The sequence below is a fragment of the Syngnathus scovelli genome, chromosome 4 (genome assembly GCF_024217435.2).
Source record: "Syngnathus scovelli strain Florida chromosome 4, RoL_Ssco_1.2, whole genome shotgun sequence".
Lineage (NCBI taxonomy): Eukaryota > Metazoa > Chordata > Actinopteri > Syngnathiformes > Syngnathidae > Syngnathus > Syngnathus scovelli.
In genome coordinates, this window is record NC_090850.1 from 11,317,958 (window position 1) to 11,338,022 (window position 20,065).

Genomic DNA, 20,065 nt, shown 5'->3' on the forward strand with positions numbered 1-20,065 from the left:
CTGGAGATCTGCATCTGTGCTCCAGTCGTGTCGGCGACTGGGGAGAGAGTGGTAACCCGAGAGCACCAAGATCCCCATCACGCGCTTCAATTCTCCGATGGTGAGCTGGAAGTTGGAGTCAGTCACCTTGGTCTCTTGAACAAGATGAGGATATACATCAGAAAGGAAGAAGTCCAGCTTCTGATTTGCGCTCTTTCCGACGACAATCGTGGGGGCGGCGAAAGGTCTGGCGTCCGCGAATTTTGTCAGGCGCAGACTCCACACTGATGACGGGGGGAGCAATGAAGATTTTATCCACAGCTGCGTCTTCATCTTCACCTTCGATTGCATTGAGGACATCCAGCACCGATTTTGTACCCATAGACGCCCATAGTCTATATATAGATGTTTTGCATAAAATAATACATGGATTAAATATGTCAGGTTGAATCATCACTGCAATCACATCAGTCAATAACCATTATATGATAATTGTTCCCTAAAAGTTTCACCCCTCTATCTCGAGTCTATCATAATATCCCGGAGCTCACCTTTGATCATGTTCCATCGTGAATCGCAACCGTCCGGCTTCATTCACCTAGCACGACTGACTCATACACTGGGCAGATGGCGGCGATTCCGGTTTCGACAGGTCAAAGACTGGTTATAACTGTATACAACTGGCACGAATGCTGGTCGTCATTTGAGGAGGACAGATGTTACGGAAATTGGAGCATCTATATATAGACTATGGGCAGAAACAAACTTCCAAGCGTGTGGCGGCGTGGACTTCCAGACACGAGAGCTCCATGGCATAGGACCAGGCGTGCGTAACGGCCATGTCCGAGCCCCATGCACCGTTCGCGGACAGCCACTCGGCCGAGCGCCGGCCCCCGACTCAGTAGAGTAGGACCGGGCGTGCGTAAAAGCCATAATAGTTTTTCAAACCTTCTATGTCACTCCAAATCCTTAATTCCTTCAAACTCTTTGTCCTCCGTGTCACTTAGAAATGATCACCACTAATGATGCCGGTAGTCCTTACATGGGTATGTTTGTCCTTTATGTAAACAACCGCCCCGCCACGCCACTGACGTCACTTGAAATAGTCATCCCTTGGTACATCACGGTTCTCCAAACTTTCTTTCTGCTGCTCGATTACTGTTTTTAGCTGCATATTTTACAACTTGAAGTTTGTAACCTGCAAAATATGACTTTCTTTTTGGTGCCATTTTTCTTAAGCCCACCCAGTTGATGAGTCACGGCCATCGGTGAAATTTAGAGCGCCCTCATCCAGTTTCGTCTGAAAATATAATTTTTTTCAGATGTAGTTTTTTGTTTTGTTTATTTGGTTGTTTTATCAAAGTCAAAGTCTGCTTTATCGTCAATTTTTTTTCATATACCTAGACACACAAAGAGATAACATTCCCACTATCCCTCGGTGAGATAGTACACATGCATACAAGCAACACAAAAAAAAAACAAGAAGGCACAAACAATGAATAAATAAGAGTGTTGAATAAATGATAAATAAACAAATAATAATAAATAATAATAATAAATATAAGAGGAACAAAAATGGAGCAAGTGTACATACAGCAGACAGTGGACTTGGATATGGTTCTTTAAAGTGTTAATTGCTTTATTTGCTGTTTTCTCTATTTTCTATGTTTTGAATATCTTCAAGATAAAGATACAAAAGCATGTGAAGTGATCAACTATACTATAAATAACATGGGAAGTGGTCAACTATACTTGTAAGTAAGTGATGTCTTAATGATCGAGTAAAAATTTGTGGAAAAAACATATATAAGTCGCTCCTGAGTATAAGTCGCCCCCCCATCCAAACTATGAAAAAAAACGCGACTTATAGTCCGGAAATTACGGTACTTGATACTTCAAGTTGTTGACTTGGACTTGAGCCTTACAGTTCAAAGTTGTATGAAATTTGCCAAGGACTCAATATGAAACATTTGAATGTGCTGAAAAGAGACAAAAGGCAGTGTACCTAAAAGGTTGAGCGTAGCTTTCCAAATACAGGGCCTTACAAGTGGTGAGAAAGAGAGATAAAACATTCAGAGGGCTTCAGTCAAAACAGTGAATGTGTCATCATGACATTAACAGTGTCACTCTCCATAAAACGCACTGGTTTGTAAATGAAGAGTCGAGGGAACTTCCTTCTTTAGTCATCACCACATCAACATTAGTTGACTGACGCTTGCGAATGACACAGAGCAGGATTCGCTGAATAATCCCCTTTTTGGTGTACAAAGGCACAACTTAATATGCAAGATTGGATTCTAAATCTCTCTCGGCTGGAATATATTGGATTTAGGGTATTTCTTACCGAAGCAGTCCAAGACATTCAAATTGGAATGTCTCTAGACCTGACACAAACACATGTTGTTTGGAGGCTCGGGTGGAAAGGTTCAGGTAACTGTCGATCAAAGATGAGCTGGCTTCAAGTCAAGCTAATCTCAAACTGCATCCGACTCACTTATCTATGTCACCCAGACATTCTTAGTCTACTTCGTCATACACAATTTCATCGTCATCATCTTTTTCATAACTTAAAACAAACATGCCTGGAAGCACTGGGTGCCTTTTCACTTTATCTAGACAGTGCCGCAGACATAAATTATCACCGCTCCCATCACCAATTTTAATGTCACAGGAAAAAAAAAATCCAGAAGGCCAATATGATAATAACAAGTGATGAAACAAAACGGCGCGCCGTATTAGAATGCAAAACCGACAAAAATGCTGACACTCACCATCAATTGCAAGATGCGGCGGGGCTATTAGAAAATGAAATTTTGGTTGTTGACAGGTTGAAATGTACACTTCAACCCAATTACTCGATCAACAAATGGGATAGAAGTTTTTTCTCCAACACGTTAATGCAAAGTCCTTTAAATACATTGTTTTTTTGTTTTTTTTTTAAACACGCAATTTATGTACAGGAAACATTCAAGAATTCTGGTAGTGATGCACCAGACACGTTCACATATGAATTACCCTTGAAAACAGCCAATGCACAACTTACTAAAAGAGAAGAAAGCTACAGTGCAGGGACCATTTGGACTGTCTACCACCTCTTAACTGCTTTGAGAGCAAAGAACACTAGGTATACTAAGCCTGGGTTTCTGGTTAGAAGTTAGCACCCAGCTAGCGTGCTACAGCTTTCAAAGGGGTCAGGGAGTGAGGTTGGAGATGTATTTGGCCCAGTGCATGCCCATCACGCGCCTAGGGGTGAGACTTGCTCTTCTTAGATGTGAGGCACATTTTCTTCAGGAACTACAGAACTTAGCTCACGTAATATCCTCTGCTTTTTTTTCCGGCTCTTTCGCCAGAAAGCAGCATCACTTCTGACATCAGTACTCCACTGACAGCCTGCCTTTTTTAAATTCCTCCTCCACCTTCAACACCGTCATCCCACAGAAGTGGTAAAAAAAAAGAAGAATATTCTTGTGCTGAGTCTATCGCTCGGGAACCGAGTTCTGGACTTCCTGAACAACAACACCGCCTCCTTGTCCATTACCCTCAGCACTAGCTCCCCCCATGGCTGTGTTCTGAGCCCCCTCCCGTTCACACTACTGACCTATGACTGTTCTGTGAACTTGCAGAGCTTTTTGAATGTCATTGGTTAATTGAACACAGCCACATCCACATTTATGAGTGAGCACACATAAAACCCTCATTATTTTAATTGTTTTTGTTTTCCTTCCCCTCTCAAAAAACCTTTTTCCTTCAGTTACGTTGTACGCGTTATTCAACACATGATGGACAAGGTCTTTAAAACTAAAACGCATTTGAATAGGAGTGAACAATAAAAGATGTTTTAAAAACACTTTCAATATATATTCCATACAACAGATTTTCTTATCTAATCTAAAATGCCATAAACAGTCAAAGTGTCACAAGTGATGACTTTTCTGCGCTCTTGTGATTAAAAATCTAAATTAAAGACGTGATTGTGCCACAAATCTACATGCTACATTGTCAATCAGCTATGCTTCATGTAAAGCGCATCACTTCAAGGTACGAAAAATTAAAGATCATAATTCACTTTGCAGGTTATTTAAGAAGCTCAGGGTAAACACTTCTTTTCTGAGTATCAGTGGTCCTTGAAATTGCTCAGCAATTAGTATCCCACCATGCTTAGTGTAGTGAAATAAAACGTTGGATGCGGCCTGCTCTCATTATTTTATTTCCTGTGGTTCGAACAAGGAATCTACGACTTTAATAAAAAGCTGACTCTTGTGGTTGGTGCATGTGCTGCTGCTTCTGCTACAATTTTCAATGTTCAACCTCTAATGTTGGATCTTGAACGACGTGGCTTAGGTGGGCGGCGATGACAGAACAATGCTCGACAGAGACACAATCACTCGGGAATATATAAATAGCGCTTTACTCTGTTGTCGAGTTCACCATGAATGTCTGTGTTTAAAATGGCAGCTTGTCACCAGAAATTTTAAGAGCGAACGCAGAACTGAGTCCCATCAAGCCACAATTAGACAAAGCTTTTTGTCTTTCTAGTCAGCAATTTGTGCAAGGAAAAACGAGAGAAGGAAAAGATACAAAATGAGCCGCTGTTCACTGAGGTGAGCCAGTGGTTGACTACATGCGTGCCATGCATGAAGAGGTAGAGTATATTTTTTGACCAGGATCTTGTTTCCCATGGTGAAAGCATCTGTCAAAGCTGATGTAGCGACTGGGCCTGGCAAGCTTTGCAGCTATTTGGTTCTTTAGCAAGTAAATGCCAAAAGCTACAATTCCTTTCAATTTGATCGAATTTCTTCAGTTGTGCTGACAAACCCAAATCCACACTATATGACTGGTTGCTCAGAGCTTCAATACACGAGAAAAATTTTCATCATCATAGTATTGAACAGTGCTTTTCCCAGCAGGATGTTGACTTTCTAACCCAGATGGCTCAACATGACTCACTACCACTCACCAGCCATAACATTAACGAAAACAACCCAAATCTAGGGGTTCCAACACAACAGGTCAATCAAATAATTCACCTAAAAGACCACCATTATATCATTTGTTACTTTTTTCTAGGTTACCTTAGAGAAAATATTACAAATTATGGCTCTCAACTTTATCAGAGATATTACAAAACAATTGGCCGTTGTCCCACCCGTTCAACGAATCAATGTAGATGATAACAAATAACAATCAATAATACACTCTATGTGATACATTTATTTTACAATATGTGTTTAATAATGTGATTATCTTTTTCCCTTCTCAAATACACTGGATAAGGAAGCCAAGTGTATGATTAATGAAACAGATGCCGAACACTCCTTAATTTCTAAAAAAAAGTTTTCAATAATACCATTATTACTATGTTCCGTTGATTTTCTTGTCAGATATTTTACAGAAAAATAGTAAAGCATATTTTTATTTTGTGGGCTCAGTGTCTACCAAGTGAAAGGTTGTGGCTTTGATTCTCAACCCTGGTGACGATGTCAAAGTGTACCTGAGCAAGACATTGAACCCTTATTTGCTTAGTGGGCCCTGGCAGCGCCTTACATGACAGCAGCCCCGCACTGGTGTATGAATGTGTTCATGAATGGGTGAATGTGAGTGAGGCGTTGTAAAGCGCTTTGGATACCTTACGGCATATAGATAAAGCGTTATATAAATGCAGTCCTTTAGCATTGGATATTAAGATGTCAATTATACATATTTGCATGACGGAATAATGAATATATAGGTATATTTTTGTGGCAGAATGTTCTGACTGCTGTTTTGTGCTTTGAAATGGTAAAATGGTTGCTGGAGCAACATCGAATAATCGAAGAATATGATGGTTACCTGGCATTTGCACGAGCAAATGGTACAAAGCCAGACGCTGCAAAATACAAAAGCCCGTTTCCCCTGATGCTGTGCCATCAGTGCGTCAATGATCTTAATTTCCCTCCATGGTGGCATCATTGGGGGAATGTTAATGTGATTGGCTGCATGAGGCCCCAAAAGATATTTGATTACTGTACATTGAGTGGAGATGAGATAGTAGCAACATGGAAAATACGTCATCATGCCACACAAGGCGGCCATTAATTATTGTTTTTCATTTGATTGTTTCATATTTATGGTGCCAAATTGTTTTTATACACATTTATGATTTCTGAGAATCTGTTTTATTGTGTCAAAGTGTTCTGTATGTGGAATGCATATTGTTCGCCGTAATGAAATGAAAGGATGTGAATTTCGTGTACACTCGAGGACAAAGTCGTGCAGGTTTATTGTGAGATGCTTATTCCTAATGCAGCTCCTTCACACCAAACTACAAACAACAATTTAACATTTTCAGCATCCACAATGCTGATAAATTGTTTCTATTCGGATTCTAATTTCATTTGAATATTGGCTAAACAACCTGGATATTTCACAAATCCGTTGTGTGCCAGTGTTAAGTATGAGATAGGAGCTTTATTTCTGCTTGAGTTGCATCACCCCATAGGGAGAGGGCATGCAGGGAGAAAACAGGACACATAGGGGGGCATAGACATACTGTACAAACAGGCGGTTTGCCTGTGTAGATTCAGTGAAAATAAACCTCAAGCTTAAGCTTTTACGAGATGTCACACTCACACACACACAAACAAACACACACACACACACACACACACACACACGCGCTCCTATTCCAGAACCCCTCCACGTCTGGCCCATTCCCTGCGCTCTTTTTGTGCTGCAAACGTGTATGCTGAGAATACCTGAACAGAATTTGAATTACCATATGACGTACGTCTCTTCGAGCAGTGATGTCCTGCTGGCAACAGGGAGTCTCACACATCAGTACAGCCTCCAGCAAGCGCTCAAACCAGCAATTTGTTGCATAGCCCCGCTTCCACACCGATCCTATCTACATTTATCTACAGTGAAGATAATCTATCGTTCCGAATGGGATGCATTCACATACGCATACGCACACACAAATGGATGCGGCAGATATAAAAAGCACACAGGGGTGAAAATGGACGTAGCAAGGCATTTAAAAAAAAAAAAAGTATAATACCATTCATTTCGTGCAAATTAAGTGCCCCGTTTTCCGCATTGCAACCGGTCAATGTGAACTATATGACACGATCTCTGCAGATCACACCGGACGTGGGCTGAATCCGAGTGAATGCAATCAAGTACTTACGCATTTTATCGAGTGAATACAAACTGGCAGCGTTGAAGGAAAAATCATCAGGGCCCTGGTCCCCGTTTTGGAAGATTTGCGGTGCGAGCGAGGCGCAAATTTCCATGTGAGGAGAGCTTTTTTGGGGAGGCTGCTCCAGTCCGAGTCTCCCTCTCGATCACAAGTCAGAATGCTCGCCTGCGAAAAATGCCAAACATTAAAAAAAAGAGTTGCGCGGATCTGCGATGCACGCCACCCGTTCCCATGGATAGCGATGAGCCAATCTGTGGAGCACCGCACCAGCACTGTTAGCGGGACCACGACCTGAAGATATTCCGATCTGGACCGAGACTGGGAAGATCCTGTAGAGTTTCTGATTATGCTGGGGGGGATCGAGTCTGTGATGGCGCCCCCTTACTAAAATCAGTCAAAGCCAAAATTGACTCCCACCGACAGGTTCCTTGGTGGGGGGGGAACGACAAGCATACAAGCGCAACCCTCCACGCGCAAACAAAAACAGGACTCTTTAGGTTTTAGCCGTTTTCCTCCAATCACCCTCCACTTTACTGGTTCATATAAACGAGACAGTTAACTCTTGAAGGCATTGATGGGAGCAAAACAGGCGGGTGGGGGGTCGGAACACCTATTGGATACAATTAAAGATAGCCATCCTATATCTTGAGCATCACACGTCTGGGACAGGATTAATAGGCTGCCGTCTACGCTGCTTCAAAAATTACACAGCATGTTGGCAAACTGTATTTTCAATCAAACAAAATGTTGATAGTCCCCTGCATGGCGCTATCCCCACCGCCCAAAGCAATTCGATGTATTGATCGTATAAGCGCAGCTATTAGTAATAATTCCGCAGGTACGAAGTGGCGGCAGCAGCATCCGTGCGGTGCAAGCGAAGCACCTTAGACCACCGACTTCCCCCACCTCCTGCACACTTGGGGCGCGTGCATGTGCGCGCGACGACGTGCTCAGCTTTTGTAAGCGTACGGGGAATCATGAGAGCCGCTCAACCAAACTGGAAGTGTGCCTCTCGCCATGGGACCATTTTAACTTGGACCACTTTGCCTGCGTCTCCATCTGCCCGTTTAAATCACACAGCGGTCGTCAATTATCAGGGATCAATGGCATTAACGCATCAAGCCGATATGCGCACACGGGCGTGTGCGTGAGCACGCGCGAGCACGCGTATACGATTGAGTACTCGATGAGGGATGGTTGCCACCTACAGGCGTTTTAGTCTAAAAATCAGGCATCTAAAATGTCATCCACGGATTAATGCATTCAGCATGCTGAACGGAGTGTTACTTTAAAAATGTATTCTAATAGGCTCGGTTAGTTATGATGTAAAATGTAGCTAATATCGTAAAACCACTGCCACAGTTACAGTCATGTAATTAAATTGATTCATTATAATTACTTTTGGATTACGCCAATACTAAATCCAATAAAAGACAATAAAGAAATTTCAGTACGACATATATTCTTTGTCTGGTCTCTTCTGTGTCCTTCATGATTTATATTTATGGTTTTGAAATCCGGTAGGAAGACTGAATGACTGGAATTCTAAACCAAAGCAAAAGCACTATGAGGCAGGCATGCTAACTACTTGTACATGCTGCAGAGGTAGACAGACAGTTTGAGAAAAAAAAAACTTCTTTCATTCCTGGTGACAATTTTGGCATATGATATTAGTTTTATACAAACTTGGGTGATGCCTGATTACCTCCAAACCTCTTTAATCTGGAAATCACTTGAGCTTTTTGACAAAATTGAAGGGACATTTGAGTGATGTGAACAGTAGCACTAATAGTCACTAATAATAGTCTTAGGATGTCAGCATTAAAATTCAAGCGCCAAAAAAATTCTGCAGTGATTTTGTTCTGCACAATATTTTTTTCAGAAGTGAGCTCGTACGAGTAAAACCCACTATCACCCCCGCAAAATCAAAAATATTGCTTGCTGTTTTTTTAATTATTCTTACGTTTTTAAGTGGACAATAATAATAATGTGAATATGAATTTTGGTGGCAATTAGTCGTAGTTTTTGGACATTTAGCAACGCTGAAGTAGTTGCAGCTCCACAAGCAGACAGACAGTTCACTTTTGATAGCTAAACAAATAATTAGAGCAATTTCAGCTACTTACAATCCTGACACGGGGCTCTGTGTCGCATACACACTTCAAGGCAGACAAAATGCTTCGTGCCTGCTGATGACCTTGTTAGCCACTGCCAGAGAGGCAGCCAGGAGCACCTTGTTCGCCAGACCTCCCACCCGCGTCACCCATCAATGGAGCCAAGAAAACCTCCATGTTATAAGGTAAATGTATGCAAGTTCATTTTCACCTAATACACGGTACTAATACAGTTGGTACTGTATCTATTTGAACATTTGTTTGGGATGATGATGATTAAAAAAAAACAAAAAAAAAAAAAAAAACATTTGCATGATAACACCGCGGCCAGACTCCCATTTTGCGGCCGAAGAGCAAGGGACGGGAAAGTTAATAAAAGTACCGACTGAGGACGGACGGAAGTGGTTTTCCATCTGTCCAGTCTGGTAATTGTCCCTTTCCGGGTCAAGCTCTCAGACGGACCGTTTCGGCACACCAACATGGAAGTGTGCAAAAGATTGTTTTTCGTTTCCGCCTGAAACAGAAACACCCTCTTTTGTCTTGCTTGTGTAATCCACCAATTCACTATGTTCACAGCGAATATGAATGTTGACCTGGAAATGGGTGCCCGTAAATTAAGTGAATGTGAATATTACATTAGCCAGATACTGAGCATTAATTGTTAATTATTTCCAATAGAGAAACCTCTGCCGTTAGCCTCTCTCATGTTGTGATCATGGCAAAAAATTATAGCAGAGAAAGTTTGTTCAGTTTTTGGATGCCACTGATGGCTGCCGGATGGTATTTTGTATGACACCGCGATAACCAACTTGGATTGAATTCTGCCTTTGGCTGCAATACAGAGTGGGATCCTAGTTAAAGTAAATACAGATGTGCGAGAGGAAGAAGTTGAGTGCATGCGGGTATGAACTTGGAGCGGAAAACAACAAACGAGTGAATATTGACTCGAGTGTAAGAAACAAGAGGAAAAGGAGTGCCAAATAAGATAGGACTCTCTCTGCAGTGTGTGTGTTATTGGGCCGCTGGACTTTTCCTGTGTGACTGCGTAGGCAACTTTGGCCTTGGAGAAAGGTATCTGCTGCATATTGTTGGGCGGCAAGTAGGAACGGATAAAATAAGTGTATGTGAGGCTTTGGAAAGCTCTTTGCCAGGCACCGCATGGTGTAGATACTCTGATATATGCACTCCATAATTTTAATCAAATTGGATTATGGACTATGACTTTTCTTTTAACATGGACTGACGAATGAGCAACAGACCGGTGACAGAAGCCTCTTGAAAACGATGAACAGTTATATTATAAGTATGGACAGGCAGACGAAGACATAAGGGTGCCCAGGTTGTAGATGAAGGACCAGCAGAATCTGGTAAAGTGCACTTTCTGCTTAAAGTGGTGTAGTCATAGGATGGAAGCCAAAGGATGTTTTTGAGGTCAGGATCTTGTTGTGAGAGATGTTTCCATATACAAGCAGACCGACTATGGGCCTTAAGTGCCGGATTTTTCGACATTATTTCAAACAATGACAGAATAATCTAGCAATTGAACAAAAAGGCATATGATGGTTGCTGTCTCCTTACATCTGGTGTAAATGTAATACAGCTTTTCAGAAAAAGAATATCATAGCAAGAGGCAAACAGTCTGAGTGGTGTGATAGTTTGCGACTGCTTTTTACTTCAGGACCTGGTCAAATTGCTATGATTGCTAGACCTGTGAATTCGGCTCTTTACCCAAACATCCTGTGAGAGAATTTTGGTCCATTAGTTTGTAACTCAAGCTGAAGTGCAATTGGATTCTGTAGCAGGACAATGATCCCCAAAACTCCAGCAAGTCAACTTCCACTTGACCTTAAAAAGGTTCATGCTCCAAAAACCTCTACTGTAGCTGTATTAAGATAAATCTACACAGAAAGGTGGTCCAAACTAGTAAGTAAGTAAGTAGGTAGGTAGGTAGATAGGTAGAGAGAGAGAGAGAGAGAGAGAGAGAGAGAGAGAGAGAGAGAGAGAGAGAGAGAGAGAGAGAGAGAGAGAGATTAAATTAATAATTAAATACATAAATAAACAGATAGACAATGTAAACATCAGACAGGACAAAAACGACAAACGAAACGAGTGAGGGGAATAGATCCGCCGTAGATGCAAAAGGTATCCGTGGTTGAATAAACAAACAACAGCAGACGAATGTGTCAATGTATAAATAAACACGATTAAATAAATACACAATAGACAGCAGACGAAAGTGTCGATATATTCTTCGTTTGATAAAAAAATAAATAAATCAAGATTTAAGAATTACACTTTGTTAACTTCTGTTATGTTTGTCAGATATTTAAGATAAATATTTATCAGATATTTAAATTGTCTGATGAGATAAAACCCTAAGGCTAACCCAAAAAAATCAGAATGAGAAAAGGGAAAATATTTTTCACAGGGCTGGAATAGATGTGAACATATGCCGGCATCATTAGGAGCCTTTACAAAGTGGACGACTGAGGCTGTTGTGAATTATTTAAATCTCCAGGAACTCTGTATTTTGGTGTATCACATAGTCACACGGTAGAATTACAACGTTCCAAAATTTCATCCTTGTTTTTTATCGAGCGACCGCATATTGTTGTTTTGCGTAATATAGCAGGGCTTCATTATTTTTCTTTAGAGGGAAAAAAAAAAAGCCTACCGTCTTGTCACCCCACCCCATCGTCCAGATATATATGTATTAAAAAGTCAATACCTGCCAGAAATTCCTGCATCTCCTTCAACATTGCTGTCGGGCTCTTGGCATCCTCCCTGACCAATTTTCTTCTCTTCTGTTCATAAATTTTGGCGAACACCCAGTTCTTGGGAAGTCACTGTTATGCTATATTTCTCCACTTGATGGTGACTGTCCGCACTGTGTCAATGCCTTGAAAATGCTTTTGTATCCCTCTCCTGACTGAAACCTAAGGAAGCTCTCTGCATGAATTGTGCTATCAGATACCAAAATGTCAAGAAAACCGTACGACAATCTGAACTTCACTCAGGGTTAATTGGAGGCAGTTCAGACTCAATTATTATTTACATTATATTTATTTTCGTTCTTCTATTATATTATTTTATTCCATTATGTTTATCTTCGTTCTTCTATTATATTCTTTTATCCCATTAACTGTTTTTAGCCCAAGATATATCAAGTGAATGTCAAAGCGATCTGAGTTTTTTACCTCGTTTTTGCCTGCAACCTGAAGGAGCTACTGCCTTTTTTACCTCTAACATGGAGCTGGCCGTGGCTCCCCAGGCAAAGGATGCATCCTGATGGAGATATGAAGAAGACTCAAAAGCCGGTGCTAAAATTAATGAGACAGAAGATGTGCTGTTAGAAAACTGCATTTATTTGTTAACACGCATTGACAAGCACGCTATGATTGCAAAATTACAAGTTCAGAACCCCTGTTTTGTTTGAAGCACTCTAAAAATAGAGATGAGTTGAGAGTTGACTATCCAGTTATAAGGTGTTATGCACAGGTGCAACCACATTATCCTAGTTCAGGGTTTGGCAACCCAAAATGTTCAAAGAGCCATATTGGCCCCAAAAAAAAAAAAAATAAAAAAAATAACATACCTGTCTGGAGCCGCAAAAATCTAAAGCCCTTTTATAATGCAACATAGACTGTCAATACATAAGTTGTATGCCTATTGTTATTTTTATTTATTTTTTTTAATTATGGTATCAATTGGATCATTTCTTCTTGCGGCCCATTGGAGTTCACGTACCTGCATAGCAGAGCTGTCTGTTCGATATCGGTCACGTCACACGACTCATCCATCACAGGCAATTGAGAAAGCTGGAGCTGAATTGACGTCCTTGATTTGCTGATCGGTGATATTCTTTGTGCGGAGAGGCATGTCTTTAATTGTCTGAATGATCGTGGTTTGGTTTTTAAGTCCGAAAATAGGCACTCTGATATTTTAATGAATGAATCCTTCATGTACTCGGTGAATGGTTTTCCGCGTTTTATTATCTCCCGGGCTGCAACAGAACTTGCAGCAGTAGTAGAGGTTGGAGATGCAATCCACTTCTTGAAACAGTTTTTTCGGTCCTCAAATTTCTCCACCTTTCCTGTCAGTTGCAAATGGGTGATCGGCAGCAAATTTAGCATGCTTTAGCCGAAAATGTCGCTCCAAACTCCTCTTCTTGTTATTTGACAAGTTCTCATTGCAAATTAAACATGCAGGCAATGCTTCAGCATTGGCAAATAGTTCAGTCCATTCTTTCTTAAACCCTCTGTTCTCATCAGCAATCTTTCTCTTTTTGCCTTTTGAATCCATGCCCCATCACTCACACACCTGTTTGTTTCACCTGTGCTGTGTCGCAGGCTATGACGCAATTTTGCTATTTGGCGTCATTCTTAAATTCGGTATTTTTAATATATTTAATATATTTACATACATACATTTTTTACAGCACAAGTATGGTTGTGTCGTGATTACCATCTAAAAACCATATTTAAAAAAAAACACCAACAACAAAAAAAACAACATATTTTTCCATTTTCACGCATTTTTGCAAAAATTCCAGGGAGCCACTAAGGGGGTGCTAAAGAGCCGCATGCGGCTCTGGAGCCGCGGGTTGCCGATCCCTGTCCTAGTTGCTTATTTTTTCAGGTTTTCTCTGTCAAAATAATAATTACATTTTGCCTTGGGTTGTACAGGTTCTAGCTCATTATTTTTAATGATTAATACTGGCCTAATATATTATATTGCAAAGACCTGGCATTTTAACAAGTGTGTGTGGACTTTATCTTGACTTTAGTACAATAATACAGATGGGCACAAATACATACAAAGATACTGACTATTATTTGGTTGTACGTTCCATTGGGAGTTTAATTTTAACTAAATACTTTTCGTAATCATCAACTATCTTCTGTCAGTTGTTGGCACACTCCACACATATTTAACACAAGCAAAAGACATCTAAACTTCTGAAACAAATCACTGACATTGTTTATTCCTCCCACTCTGTAAAAATAACATTAAAATACATAATTTTAACCCCCCAAATGCGCATTTATGTCTATGATGAATTTATGTAAACTTCTCATCAACTGGTTGTGTGCATGGGCCTCACAGTTAAAGGAGCAGGATGAGCAGTGGCTCATTTGTATGAGAGGGGCCCACCTCCTCAAAACAGGCTAATCTCACTGGGTTTTATAATAGTTAATTAAAAAGTTAATTATTGACTGCACTGTAGGTAAAGTGCCCATTCTCATGGAGGTTTCCCCCTCGTCCCAGTTTGTAACCTTGCTTTCTTGCAAACCTGATCCAGACAGAAGAGAATAAAAGTCTTGCAAACATCACATTACTCTAGTCTAGAGCAACCAAATGGGCTATGTGGTCCATAATATTCTTACAAGGAACACTGGCATAATGAGTAAAATGTTTTATTTTCATTTCACTAAATTAATTCTGATGTTAAAAAAAAAAAAAACATGGAAAAAAAAGAAAGTAAAAAAGAACTTTTTTAATGAGCACTTTAAAATTGTTCCTCCGTCATTTGACTTGACAACCTTGGTTTTATCTGTCATTTTAATCAAACTGAAAAGCTCTGTTTTGTTATTAAAGCAAAAGTCAACCCTAAGGAATTTTTAAAAGAAAAATGGCGCCTCCCACAGGTGAATAAATATCGTGCTTTGAATGTTACATTTATTTATTAGAATAACAGATTAAACAAGAGGTTTTGACATATCGGGTTGACTTCCACTTTAAAAATGTAAAAGAAAGATGAAGGATTGAGTCACTTATTTTATGCCTCCTTTTAGGTCACTAGCCACTTGTCTGTCAAAACGTGTACTGTGAAGTTACTCCGTTTTCCTTCTTTCTATCTCTTTCCAACATTCCACTGGGATTCTTGCTTGCACTGCTCTGCTCGCACAAGTCACAGATGCTTTCTGGGACAAACTTCAAGTAGCTAGACTGGAAAAGCGAAGGAAGGGGAAAGATGGTGGCGACAGAGAGTGTAAAGAAGAGAGAGCATCCTCCAGCGCCATGGAGTCTCTTCAATTATTCAAATGGCCGCTTTCCCACTGCGCTTGTTCTCTCTTTTAGGTTTGAATACTGAAATGGCTAAACCCAAAGACAGATATCCACCAGACAGAGTCCCACACAGCAAGTATGTGATGTGCACTTGACTCCTCGTAGCCTCACCAGAGAAGTCGATGAACGGTAGACGTTTAAAGAAAAAAAAAAAGACTCTAAGGAGAAAAACATTGCTGTCACAATTGGCCCAATTAGAATTATGTGTCTACCTCTTCTTAACAGACAGGCAATGCTCTGTGGAAAAACAATGGTACTAACTTAATTATAATATTTTTTCTTCTCAAAATGATATTCAAATGTAATTCTTCTTAGCAAATCAATTCTATTGATCAGTTAAGAGATCCGGTTTTCAACTGCCATGCATATTTTACATTTAAAGGCAACACTGTCCTGTGGTGAAAATAAAAATGACACCTTAACTTATGGTCTGTTCAGTATTGGCCAGAAATGTTTTTTATTTGCTTTTTACATGTTCTCAATATTTTTTTAACAAAGTGAAAAATATTATCACTTATGTCTATTATTTTATTCAGTATAACAATAGCATTTAGCATTATATCCCATTATAGCACAACCACAGGCCACCTGTGTTAAGGATCGGACAGTACAGCCAAGTGCGTAACGACGGACTTTATTTGAAGGGGATGATGGGAACAGCTGGCGCTGGAGCGGCGATCGGGCTGGAGAGGACAACGATTCTGCGAGGGTTTCGAGTAGTCAAGTGAGTCAATTATCTCCGGGAATGATGAGCGAAGCAGCATCAAGGGACAGACTGGCACTCGGGTCTGCGCTGGCGGCGCTGATATAGCGCTGTCCATGAACCCGTGGCAGGTGACGGTGATCCCACTGACAGGGGGGCGTGGTCCCGTCGCAGGTGGCACCAGCACGTGACAGAACCCCTCCCACAAGGGACGGCTCCCGACGTCCCCAGGAACCGAAAATAACAAAACAAAAAAAAACTAAAAGGAAGGCACTACCCCGGGTGGCCAGGTGGAGGGGTCAGCACACCGCTGAAACGTCCGACACCTCGCCAGACGTAGGATCGACGGGCGCGGGGGGCAGAAGACCCCGGTACCAGTGGGCAAGACCACCCTGGACCCTCACCCCTGGTCCCCCCCGTCCCTCCTCGGGCGCCCGCGCCGAGGACCCGGTTGGTCCGGATGACAGCGATGGAACTCCGTGATGAGCGAACGGTCGAGTATCCAGCGGCTCGGAATCCAGGAGCGCTGCGCGTCGTCATAACCCTCCCAGTCCACGAGGTATTGTAGGCCCCGACCACGCCGCCGCGATCGGAGCAGGGAGCGGACAGCGTAAGCCGGGCCCCCATCGACGAGCTGGGGCGGCGGCGGCGGAACGGGCGCCGGCGCCAACGCGCTTTCATGGATGGGCCGCACACGGGACACGTGGAACGTGGGATGAACCTTCATGGAGTCTGGAAGGAGCAGACGGACTGCGGCCGGGCCAATCACCTTCTGGATAGGGAACGGTCCAACAAAGCGGGGCGCCAGTTTGCGGGATCCCGCTCGCAGCGGCAAATCCCGCGTCGAGAGCCACACACGCTGCCCCACTCTGTACTCCGGAGCCGGCGTCCGGTGCTTGTTCGCCTGGCGGGCGTAGCCTGAAACAGAGCGGAGAAGAGTGGCCCGGCCCCTCGCCCAGGCACGATGACAACGGCGGACACAAGCCTGGGCCGACGGGCACGCCGCACCACGCTCCTGGTGGGCGAACAAGGGTGGCTGGTACCCGAAGACGCAGTGGAAAGGCGAAAGTCCCGTGGCCGAGCTGGGAAGGGAATTGTGAGCGTACTCTACCCAGGGAAGCTGTTGTACCCACCCGCGCTGGTCTCCGGCGGCCATGCATCGGAGAGACCTGCCCAGTTCCTGGTTCAGGCGCTCCGCTTGACCGTTGGACTGAGGGTGAAACCCCGAGGAGAGGCTGGCCGTGGCGCCGAGGAGTCGGCAGAACTCCGTCCAGAAGGTGGAAGCGAATTGAGGTCCTCGGTCTGACACGATGTCTCGTGGGAGACCGTGGTGACGAAACACCTCCCGCACCATGATGGACGCTGTCTGCTTTGCAGATGGGAGCCTAGGCAGAGGGATGAAATGCGTCATCTTGCTAAAACGGTCTACCACCGTGAGGACCACCGTGTTTCCCTCTGAGGGGGGGAGGCCCGTGACAAAGTCGATCGACAGGTGAGACCAGGGACGCTGGGGAACCGGCAAGGGTTGAAGCAGCCCGGCCGGAGGACGAGTAGGCGTCTTGTAGCGGTTACAGATTGAGCAGGCTCTGACGTAGTCGCTGGTGTCCACTTGCCAGGTGGGCCACCAGAAACGCTGTGCCACCACGTACCTCGTGCGTGCAGCGCCGGGATGACAGGCCAGGCGTGAGTCGTGCGCCCATTGCAGCACGGCCGATCGCAGGCCTTCAGGGACGAACAGGCGACCCTCCGGGCAGTTGCTGGGGCCGGGTTGATCGCGTGATGCGGCTTCCACTTGGCGTTCGATCTCCCATGTAAGAGCCGCCACCCGAACCGAGCTCGGGAGGATAGTGGGAGGCGGACCCTGTCCCTCCTCCCCACCAGGAAACAAACGCGACAGGGCGTCCGCCTTCGCGTTACGGGAACCCGGTCTGTAGGAAAGAGAGAACTCAAACCGGTCAAAGAACAGAGCCCACCGTGCCTGTCTCGCGTTCAGTCTCTTGGCCGATCTCAGATACTCCAAGTTGCGGTGGTCGGTCCAGACAATGAACGGAGTGGTGGCGCCCTCCAGCCAATGTCGCCACTCCTCCAAAGCCAACTTGACGGCGAGGAGCTCCCGATTACCGATGTCATAGTTCCGTTCTGAGGCTGACAAACGGCGAGAAAAGAAGGCGCACGGATGGAGACGATCGTCTTGGCGGCTGCGTTGAGACAACACCGCCCCGACACCCACGTTCGAGGCGTCCACTTCGACCACGAACTGTCTGTCGGGATCGGGAACTCTGAGGATGGGAGCGGATGTGAACCTCCTCTTAAGCTCCTGAAATGCTTGTTCTGCCCGTTCTGTCCATTTGTAGGGAGAGGCGGGGCTGGTAAGGGCGGTGAGTGGCGCGGCCGCCGTGCTGTATCCACGGATAAAACGGCGATAAAAGTTCGCGAAACCTAAGAATTGTTGCAGCCGCTTGCGTGTCTCGGGAACAGGCCATGACGTGACCGCCTCCACCTTCCCAGGGTCCATTTCGATGGATCCCTCACGCACCACGTAGCCGAGGAATTTGACAGAGGAGGTGTGGAACTCGCACTTCTCTGCCTTCACGTAGAGCGAATTCTCTAGGAGGCGTCGCAGCACCGCCCGAACATGCTTGATGTGTTCAGGAAGCGAGCGGGAGAAGATGAGGATGTCGTCCAAATAAACGAACACAAATTTGTCCAGCATGTCTCGTAACACGTCGTTTATCAGTGACTGGAAAACTGCTGGGGCGTTGGTGAGCCCAAACGGAACCACCAAGTACTCGTAGTGTCCGCTCGGGGTGTTGAAAGCCGTCTTCCACTCGTCTCCCTCCCGGATGCGGATCAGGTGGTAGGCGTTGCGAAGATCCAGCTTGGTGAAGATGGTGGCACCCTGAAGGCTCTCAAAGGCGGAAGAAAGAAGAGGCAGAGGGTATCGGTTCTTTACGGTGATTGCGTTTATTCCCCGGTAGTCGATACACGGACGGAGCGTGCCCTCCTTCTTCTTCACGAAGAAAAACCCCGCTCCCGCAGGTGAAGAGGACGGCCGTATGATGCCGGCTGCCAGGGACTCCCGGATGTACTCCTCCATAGCCCGGCGCTCAGGAGCGGACAGGGAGTAGACGCGCCCCTTGGGAGGGAAGGTGCCGGGCAACAGGTCGATGGCGCAATCGTAGGACCGGTGTGGAGGAAGAGAAGCGGCCCTGGCTTTACTAAAAACCTCCTTGAGTTCGTGATAAACTGCTGGGACATTGGAGATGTCGGGACTGTACCTGGGCGGGGCTCTGCCGAGTGGGCTGGTGGCCGCCTTCAGGCACACTCGATGGCAGCGTTCGCTCCACTGCCGTACAACCCCCACCTCCCAGTCCAGCACCGGGTTGTGCTGCCGCAACCAAGGGTGCCCCAGGATGAGCTGCTGTCCTGGGAGGGAAAGAAGAAAAAACTGGATGGTCTCGTGGTGATTGCCGGAGAGCAGTACCTTAACCGGTTCTGTCACGAACGCCACCTCGCCAATCAGGCGGCCATCAATGGCACGCGCGGGAATGGGCGGGCTCAGAGGGAGGAAGCCGACACCCCACCGACGCGCCAGGCTAATGTCCATGATGTTCCCCTCCGCGCCGGAATCCACCAAGGCTGCCACGTTCTGGTCGCCCCCCGCAAGCTGGACACGTGCCTGCAGCGTGAGCGTGCTGGGACTGGGAGAGCCGGTGCTGGTCGAGCTCACGCGGATCCCCCGACGCCGCGTGAGCTCCGGCCTTTTAGCGGGCACCCCGCCACCCGATGGCCCCCCCTCCCCACAGTAAAAACACAAGCCCAGCGAGAGGCGTCGACGGTGCTCCTCCGAGGAGACCCGAGCCCCTCCCAGATCCATGGGCTCGGCGGGTGGAGTGGTGGGCGGGTCCCCAGCAGACGGAGGAATGTGGCCACGCGGATTCCGCGGGGACCTCCTCTCCCGATCGCGCCGCCGCGTCCGGATCCGCCGGTCTACTCGGGCCGCCAAGTCCATCGCGCCCTTCA

At 44.8% G+C, this 20,065-nt stretch overlaps 1 protein-coding gene across 3 annotated transcripts in view; it reads right to left on the reverse strand.

Annotated features, from left to right (window-relative positions):
* lrrc4cb (leucine rich repeat containing 4C, genome duplicate b) overlaps positions 1 to 13,593 on the reverse strand; it is a 50,365-nt gene extending 36,772 nt beyond the window's left edge. Inside the window, exons 1-2 of one of the 3 annotated variants that reach the window (XM_049718014.2) lie at positions 13,018 to 13,593; positions 12,468 to 12,590 (exon numbers count right to left, since the gene is read on the reverse strand). The gene's annotated coding sequence lies outside the window, so the exon portion shown is untranslated. Of the gene's footprint in view, positions 1 to 7,144; positions 8,083 to 12,467; positions 12,591 to 13,017 lie in introns of those variants that run through there. The other 2 variants (XM_049718013.2, XM_049718012.2) reach the window with 2 other exon arrangements.
* Between the last annotated feature and the right edge of the window lie 6,472 nt (positions 13,594 to 20,065).